The sequence below is a fragment of the Enhydra lutris genome, unplaced genomic scaffold (assembly GCF_002288905.1).
Source record: "Enhydra lutris kenyoni isolate GAN:26980312 unplaced genomic scaffold, ASM228890v2 scaffoldscaffold7, whole genome shotgun sequence".
Lineage (NCBI taxonomy): Eukaryota > Metazoa > Chordata > Mammalia > Carnivora > Mustelidae > Enhydra > Enhydra lutris.
In genome coordinates, this window is record NW_019154091.1 from 15,672,603 (window position 1) to 15,681,788 (window position 9,186).

Genomic DNA, 9,186 nt, shown 5'->3' on the forward strand with positions numbered 1-9,186 from the left:
GATCCTGAACAACCGTAGAGCTCCGTTTATTTGTTTTCCTTTTCTCAAGGACCACTATCTTGCACTCTCTTGTTTAACGCTTCAAAACTATTGTTTCAGATATTTTGTTTGTCTTCTAGCTTCTAGGGTGGATGGGCAAATTTCTTCCTGTTACTACAACATGGCTTGAAGCAGATATCCAGTTTTTAATTCTTAAAGTAGTTTATTTATATTTCTTACTTCTTGGGTTGGCTTCATCTTTTACTTCAATGATTTGGGGTGTCCTTGTCACATTCCTCATCCTAAAGGAAGATGTTTAATGTTAGAAATGGATGATGTTTGCTCTTTACCGTCTGGCAAGATGGCAGGTGAAAAGGCTGAGAAGCTGGATGCTAAGGAAAAGAAACCTGAAACCAAGAAGGCTGATCCTGGTGCCAAAGTTAAGAAGGGTAACATCAAGGCTAGAATGCGAAAGAAGAGGAAGCCCCACTATAGTTGAAACCCTGTCCTAGGTAGAGAAATGGGCAGCTGTTCTTGGGAGGCTCTGTATTCCAGAAAGGCTACATACAAGAGGGAGTATAGCTAAATCCAGCTTTGAGAAGAAAAGGATAAGGTTCTTGCTACTGTCACAAAACCAGTTGGTGGTGACAAGAATGGTGGTACCCAAATGGTTAAACCTCGCAAAATGCCTAGGTATTACCTGACTGAAGATGCGCCTTGAAAGCTGCTGAGCCACAGTAAAAAACCTTTCAAGCAGCATGAGAGAAAACTGTGAGCAAGTGTCACTCCTAGGATCATTTTGATCACCCTCACTGGGCACCACAGAGGCAAGAAGGGGTTTCCCTGAAGCAACTGGGAAGTGGTTTGTTACTTTTGACTGGACCTCTGGCCCCCAATTAAGGTCCTCTGTGTAGAACACACCAGAAATTCGTCATTGCCACCTCCACCAAAATTGATAGCAGCAGTGTGAAAATCCCAAAACATCTCACTGATGCTCGCTTCAAGAAGCAGCAGCTGCATAAACCTGGACACCAGAAAGGCGGGATCTGTGACTCAGAGAAAGAGAAATACAAGATTACAGAGCAGTGCAAGGTTGATCAGAAAGCTGTGAATTGGCAAATTCGGCCGACAGAGCTATTCGTCAGCTTCAGGGCTATCTGCATTCTGTGTTTTCTCTCAGAAACTGGTGTTCTAAATGTTTTACAAAGAACCTAATTAAATAACTGATCCATCAAAAAAAAAAAAAAAAGAAAGAAAGAAAATGGATGATGTTTGCTGGAGATTTATGGTAGATGCCCTTTATGAAGTTAAGGTGTACCATTTTATTATGGTTTGCTAAAAGTTATTTAAAATGACTCTTAAATTTGATCAAAACGGTTTTTTGGCAATTAATATTTTCTCTTTTAATATGGTAATTAGCCGAATAACATTAACTTCTTCTCTTTTTTTGAGAGAGAGAGAGACTTGTGCAGGAGCAGCGGGGTTGGGGCAGATGAAAGGGAGAGAGAGAATCTTAAGCAGGCTCCACACTCAGCACAGAGCCCAATCCAGTGCTTGATCTCATGACTCTGAGATCACGACCTGAGTCAAAGCCAAGACTGGGACGCTTAAGTGACTGAGCCATCAAGGCGCCCCAATTTTCTAATTCTGAACAGTATACATCCCTAACCCTTGTATACTTGAAATAAAGTCCAATAAGGAGTTATCTCCCTCAATCACTCCTGAGTATACTCTAGTATTTTGATGAGGATATTTGTATTTACCTTTTTTTTTTTTTCAAAGATTTTGTCTATTCATTTGACACTCAGAGATCACAAGTAGGCAGAGAGGCAGGCAGAGAGAGAGAGGAAGGGAAGCAGGCTCCCCGCCGAGCAGAGAGCGCGATGTGGGGCTCGATCCCAGGACCCTGGGATCATGACCTGAGCTGAAGGCAGAGGCCTTAACCCACTGAGCCACTCAGGTGCCCCAGGATATTTGTATTTACTTTTATGTGTGTGACTTAGTATACATTTATTATAGTTTTGTTCAAATTTAATAGTTTTTCAAATAATCAACTTTTGTTTTTGTTTTCTGTTGGATCTGTATTTTATAGTTGCTGAGATATGTCCTGTCTTTATTATTATTTTTTTTTAGTACTCTATCTATAGATTTATTCTGCTTTTTATTTGGGGTATAGCTATTATAAAGCTTACTGATTCTTCTGAGAAATGTAAATGTTCAAAATCATACATTTCCTATATTTCAGCTACATTGCACAAATTTAACTTGTGGTGCTACAGTGACTATCATTCAGTGACTCTTTCCTACTGGGCTTAATGATTTTTTACTTTACTCACCAATAAATTAAATATTCATTTTAAATTTTGAAATACAAGTTCTTTAATGTTATTTTTCTAACCAATTCTTTAAAACTTGTTGAAATGTGATTTATTGCAATTTTCTTAACAACAGAAATTTATTTTCTCACATTTCTGGCATCTAGATGTGCATTACTGCAATTTTTATAAGAATTATAATTGTGTACTTAGAACAAATGTGGATTTTCAGAGGTTGTCACAGTGCCCAAAAGATGTCTATTCAAATGAGTTCATACAATGCTGTAATTTAGTTTGCTCAAATATTTTCTATATTTACTTGTACACATTATACACATACATATGTTATGTGTGCATATATAGAGATAAATAATTAAGTAATTAAGTGATCTAGTATGTATTAATAAGTAATATAGTGATGTAGTATGCAGTTTATACATACAGATATATTTCTGTTGATCTAGTAAATAATAATAAGTATTTATGTACATGTATTCATACACATATGCACATACTCACATATATATGTATACATGTATGTTAAATCCTTTTAAATACTCATATAAGTACTTTTGATATTTCTGACTTTGCTTCGAGAGAATTTTTTCTTTTGACAAATTAGATGTTCTTTGTTAGAAAAAGAGGAAAACAAGGATTTCTGGAGGATTTTGTTTATTATTTATCTACTTATTATTGTTCTAACTAACTGAAAGTCTGGGGTTGCCATTGATTGATGAGGAAGACTGAAGATCAACCAGTTTTAGTGGCAGAGTCATTCAGATTTTGATATTCCATATAGATTTGCATATTTTAAATTTGAGATATGAACTAAAAATCTGAGTGGAAATGCCAAGTAAGCAATTGAATATTCATGTCTGGATCTTGATGGAAAAATGAACAGAGTTATTTTGCGTTTTCAGAGTGAGATTGACTCAAGAAAGATAAGGCCTTTCTCACTATTTTGTTTAAAATTATAATCTCCCTTCCTCAGAAAACCTTGCCATGCTTCACTGATTTACTTTTAATGTATTATTTACCTTTTAATTTTGCTTAGCAATCTTTCCTACTACAATAAAAGCTCTGATATTTATCTTTTTTTTTTTTTTTAAACTGTTGTAAACAAGTCCTGGAGTAGTTCCTGGCAGATATTAGGTGTCCAATAATTACATGTTAACTGAATAAACTGATTATACTTTGTTTCTATTTCTGACCTCTTATAGTGTCTCTCACTTCATTTCATTTAAATCATACTTTAAAAAAAAAGACATGCCCCAATTCCCAAACTTAAAGCTCATCTGTGACATACAGCATTACTTTATGAATTTAATTTTCCATATTGCTCTATCTTCCTGTTCTTTTGTGTTCTATTTCATTAATTGGTGGCTTTATCTTTATTATTTACTTTGATTTCTTCTAAAATTTTGATTTGAATTGTGGGCCTAGCAATTTTCAGTTTTTCTGGTGCTAAAATATTTTCTTCAGAAGCTATGCGCTTGCCTCCAACTAGTGCTGAGCTGAATCTCTCAAGATTTGAAGTAGAATTAATTGCTTTCATATTTTTCAATTTTGAGAATTTCATTATTTCTGATTCTTTCTCTCCTTCTACCATGAGCGAATTTTTAAAGATTTATTTATTTGTTTTGAGATTTATTTATTTATTTATTTTGAGAGAGAGAGAGAGATAGAGTGCAAGCAGGGAGGGGGCATACAGAGAGGGAGAGAATCTCAAGTAGGCTCCCCAGTAAGCACGGAGCCCGGTGTGGGGCTTGATCTCATGAATTAAGATCATGACTTAAGCTGAAATCAAGAGCTGGATGCTTACCCAACTGAGCCACCTGGGTGCCCCTTCGATGAAGTATTTTGAAGTTGATTTTTGTAGCTTTCAAACACAGTTTGACTATATTTAAAATTATATATATATATACATATATATATATATTTGAGGCTTGAATGCATGATTTCAGAGAATGCAATAGATAATAGTTGCTTTTATATGGTTTTAGTATGCATTTATGCTTTATCTAACAAATCACGGAGGCATAATTCTATTCAATCCTTAGTACAACACTACGTGATAGGTAAGGCAGGTAAAATTATGTCATTGTTTTGAGAACTAGGATTCAGAAATTTAGGGAGGTAGAAAGCGACATAACTAGAACTTGAACTCAGTTACTGTCACCTTGAATTGGGATTCATTTTTGTTCTTCCCAATATAAAAACAGTGGTTCAAGTGTTGCACTTTTCTCCCACACTTACAGAGAAAGTAGTATTGGTTGATATAAGTGCTAATGCAGCATTGTGATGCACAGACATACAAGCAGATTCATATTCACAATCTTCTTTTCAATTTTGATAAATGCTCCCCCCTGCCACCGTCTCATGGCCTTTTAATGTTCCTAGGCAAGAAGGCATGAATTTACATTATTAGAATCCTATGCCATATTGCACTTATTATGAATTATACTTGTTAAAATTAACTGAAGCATGAGAAGACTTTTTATTTATACAACTATAATTATTTCCAACTTTACAACTGTTAAAATATCTAAGTATCCTTCAACAAATGTGGACATTTAAAAATGATAGACTTTTAGGTTTGTTAAGCAGAAACTCTTAGAGCAAGAACTTATTTTCAAACACTTCCAAGTAATTTCTGTATTATTATCTGAATATATCACAATAGCACTTTATTTGTTCTGTAAAGTACTGAATATAGTAAAGCCAAATCACCTAAGTAAGATAGAATAGTTTTGACTTGGGAAGTTTTTGCCTTATGGATATTGTGGGATTTTAGAAAAAAGATGAGTATGTTATAATGAAATGCACATTGATTTTATGGTCCAGGAATTGAATTTAGCATGTGATTTTACTAATCACCAGATGACCTTAAGTTTAACCTCTCCAATCTTCATTTACTTGTAGATGGTATTTCTAAGTCTAAATAAAATGAAAATCTATAAATAAGTATTAAAATGAGAGTAATGCATTCAGCCAACAGAATTGTTGATATCTTTTGCTTCACATAGACATCATAATCTTGGCATTATCATATGTCAATCAAAGTATAGTGTAGGAGATGACAATGATGCAGCATCTGGAGTACCATCACATTTGTGAGGCCGACTGGTACATTCAGCAGAGGTCACCTGAGGACTAGTAGTCATTACAGTTTCATCTTTTTGCCTTTATACTTGGTTCCAAGATAAAATGCAATTTAACAGAGAAGACTGAGCTGTTATAAGTCACTTCTGCCACTGTGCAAAGGCAGAAGAAGAGACAATCATTTCTGAGGAGAAAATAAAGAGAACTTTTGTTCTTAATGCTGCCAAGTTGGAAATTTGTATAGAAAGTAGCATTGGTGACACCAAAGACCTCTTTTGGTCTTAGGGTGTAAGAAACTTGCTAAGACAAAAAAATTTAACAAAAATGGTTATAGCAAATAATGACTTTTTAAATTAAAATTTTTAAAAGTTTTTTTTTAAGTTTAATTTTATTTTTTTCACTTTTTTATTAAAAAAAATTTTATTTTTTCCAAGATTCATTGTTTATGTACCACACCCTGTGCTCCATGTAATATGTGCCCTCCATAATGCCCACCACCAGGCTCACCCATCCCCCCACCCCCCACCCCTCCAAAACCCTCAGTTTGTTTCTCAGAATCCATAGTCTCTCATGCTTCATCTCACCTTCCGATTTACCCCATTCACTTTTCCTTCTCCTAATGTCCTCCATGTTATTCCTTATGCTCCATAAGTAAGTGAAACCATATGATAATTGACTTTCTCTGCTTGACTTATTTCACTCAACATAATCTCCTCCAGTCCCATCCATGTTAATACAAAAGTTGGGTATTCATCCTTTCTGAAGGAGGCATAATACTCCATTGTATATATGGACCATATCTTCTTTATCTATTCGTCCATTGAAGGACATCTTGGTTCTTTCCACAGTTTGGCAATTGTGGCCATTCCTGCTATGAACACTGGGGTCCAGATGGCCCTTCTTTTCACCACATCCATATCTTTGGCGTAAATACCCAGTAGTGCAATTGCAGGGTCATAGGGCAGCTCTATTTTTAATTTTTTGAGGAATCGCCACACTGTTTTCCAAAGTGGTTGCAGCAACTTGCATTCCCACCAACAGTGTAAGAGGGTTCCCCTTTCTCCACATCCTCTCCAACACTTGTGGTTTACTGTCTAGTAAACTAGACATGTAATGTCTACACCATTCTAACTGGTGTAAGGAGATATCTCATTGTGGTTTTGATTTGAATATCCCTGATGGCTAATAAAACTACATCACAAAGAAAAATGCAAAAAAACCCTGTATGTTTCATGGCAGCACCGCTGTGATGCAGGAAAGTTCCTCCCAAAGTTAGGTTTCAATGTTAAAACTGATGACAGACTCTGGGACAATCAAAGATTACTGGCTTAGCACCAGATTTTAAAGAAGCAGCAACAGAATGTAAATGCTTGTATGTGTTTGTGTGTTTGCGTGATGTGGGAATGGGGGTCACTTTATCAAAATACTGGCGAGATGATGGGCTTCTTACATGGTAAGAAATGAATCTTAAATATTGCTAAGACTAAATAAAAAAGTCAGTGGGAATCCTAAAACTTTCCTTCAGTCTCCATATGCATATTTTGATAATAATATTACTAATTTAATAATATTAATAGCAATAGAATTACTGATTTAATAAAAAGATAGCAAACATGGGGCGCCTAGGTAGCTCATTCAGTTAAGGGTCTGCCTTTGGCTCAGGCCATGATCCCAGGACCCTAAGATCAAGCCCCAGTGTGGCTCCCTGCTCAGCAGGGGAGTCACCTTCTCCTTCCCCCTCTGTCCCTAAACCCCGCTCATGCTCTCTCTCTTGCTCACTCTCTCAAAAAAATCAATAAAAGAAAGCAAACACCAGTTGTGCAAACTCAGATCATAAAGCAGATCCTTGCTAATGTCTTAGAAATATTCTATGTACCCTCTTCTTTCACTTCCCTGTATTAACCATTGTTCTGAGTTCCGTGGTGAATATTCCTTTAGTTTTCTTTATTATATTTTCAATATGTATTGTAAATATACTGGTATTCAACTCTATGGATTTTCATCTGTTCACTTACTGGTATAATACTGTATGAATATTTACACCTTTCCCTTAACATTAAGTTCTTGAGTGTTACCAAGCTGATATTTGCAACTGTAGTTTGTGTCATTTGCTAAACATTATTCCATTGCATGAATACACCAATGATTTATTTATTCATTCTAAGCTTGGAGAACATTTGTGTTGCCTTCAGTTCTGAGCTATTTCTAAGAAAATTCTTTTTATCATCTTTTTCTGTGAGACATGATATGTGCTAGAGTTTCTCTATTGTATATTCCTAGGCATGGAATTACTGACATAGTGTATTTATATATTTATATATATTACATATATATATTATTATATTTATTATATTTATATATATTATATAAATATATTTATATATTTAACTTTATATATATATAACTTTATATATTTAACTTTATGCCAAATGTTATCTGAAGTAATCTTGTTTACTCACACACACACCACCACTACCACCATCACTACCACAATCACCACACAAATAACATATGAAGGTTGTAGTTTACAACTCCACAAAACTACCCCTGTATTGTAAAGTCTAAAGTCAAACCAACAGTCTTTGAATGCATAGGAAGGAGATAGTGACTAGGGCACAAGGAGAAGAAATTGAGAAAGGCAAAACTCCTTTGCCTTTCTTTTTTGCTTGCTGTTATTTTCTGATTGCATTCTAATAATTACTTGTTAAAAAAAGAAAAAATAAATATTAGAACAAGTCTCATTAATCACAAAGAAGAAGATAAAATTAATTATTTAAAATGAATTAACTTGTAAATTGATGTGCAGAGGAGGCAGAAAACATATGAATCAATATACAAAAAGTAAAAATGGGTGGTCAATTTACAAAAATTGATTATAAATCAAAAAACTCATAAACTGAAAATTACACATGCAAGAAATAAGTTCACTGAATCACACATTGTTGATTAATACTGCAAAGGACATTAGAGCATAACTGTTTATATATAATTCACAGGAAGTGCCCCCTTCAAAAGACATAATCTTTATTCTACTTTTTATTCTTATTGGGAAATTAAAAACAAATATGTTTGATAATACAGGTCAGATTGGTTTTGAATTTTTTTTCACTACTTTGGATTATAACCGTGTAAAATAAATAGTTGTTAGAAGACAATGTGGCACATCCTTGTGGAATATTCATTAACATCCATTACCTTTTTATCTTCACAGCATCCCATATTTCACAGCTTTGTAGTAAGAAGGGAATTCAATAGAATGTTATGGTTTTGTTTTTGTTGTTGCTATTTGGTTTTCTCATTACTGTATGCCTATTATCATATAATGGACATTTAATAATACTTATCTACTGAATTAATTGCTTCTCATACCCTAAAGCTATTCAGTGTAGACAATCTTTCTAGCTTAGTAATTGGTCAGAAATGCACACATACCCAAACTCAGATAAACCAGGAAAAAAATAAAAACCCACAGGACCAAGAGAATTCAGTTCCAGAACTCTGACAACCTACCAAGAAGAGGACATTTGACACCTCTCCTAATTCAGATTAAGAGGACAATAAGTTCCATGAGCTTCTGGTTTCTGGCCTTGGGAACATAAGAGGTTAACATTTCTAGGAATGTAATCAACGTTGAGAAAGTATAGCCAATACTTGAAACCAGAGAACCTTGGTAATGATCCCCTCCTTTAAACTATTGGTAAAAGCCTTTCTAAAGGAAAATATACCCCTGGATCATGATTGATTGATTGAATTGGGTGTACAACAAAAACACCACAATGATTTAGCTACT

General features: G+C 34.6%; 1 pseudogene; it reads left to right on the forward strand.

Moving 5' to 3' along the window:
- Positions 1–340: 340 nt before the first annotated feature.
- On the forward strand, positions 341–1,202 carry LOC111142327 (annotated as a pseudogene).
- Positions 1,203–9,186: the final 7,984 nt, after the last annotated feature.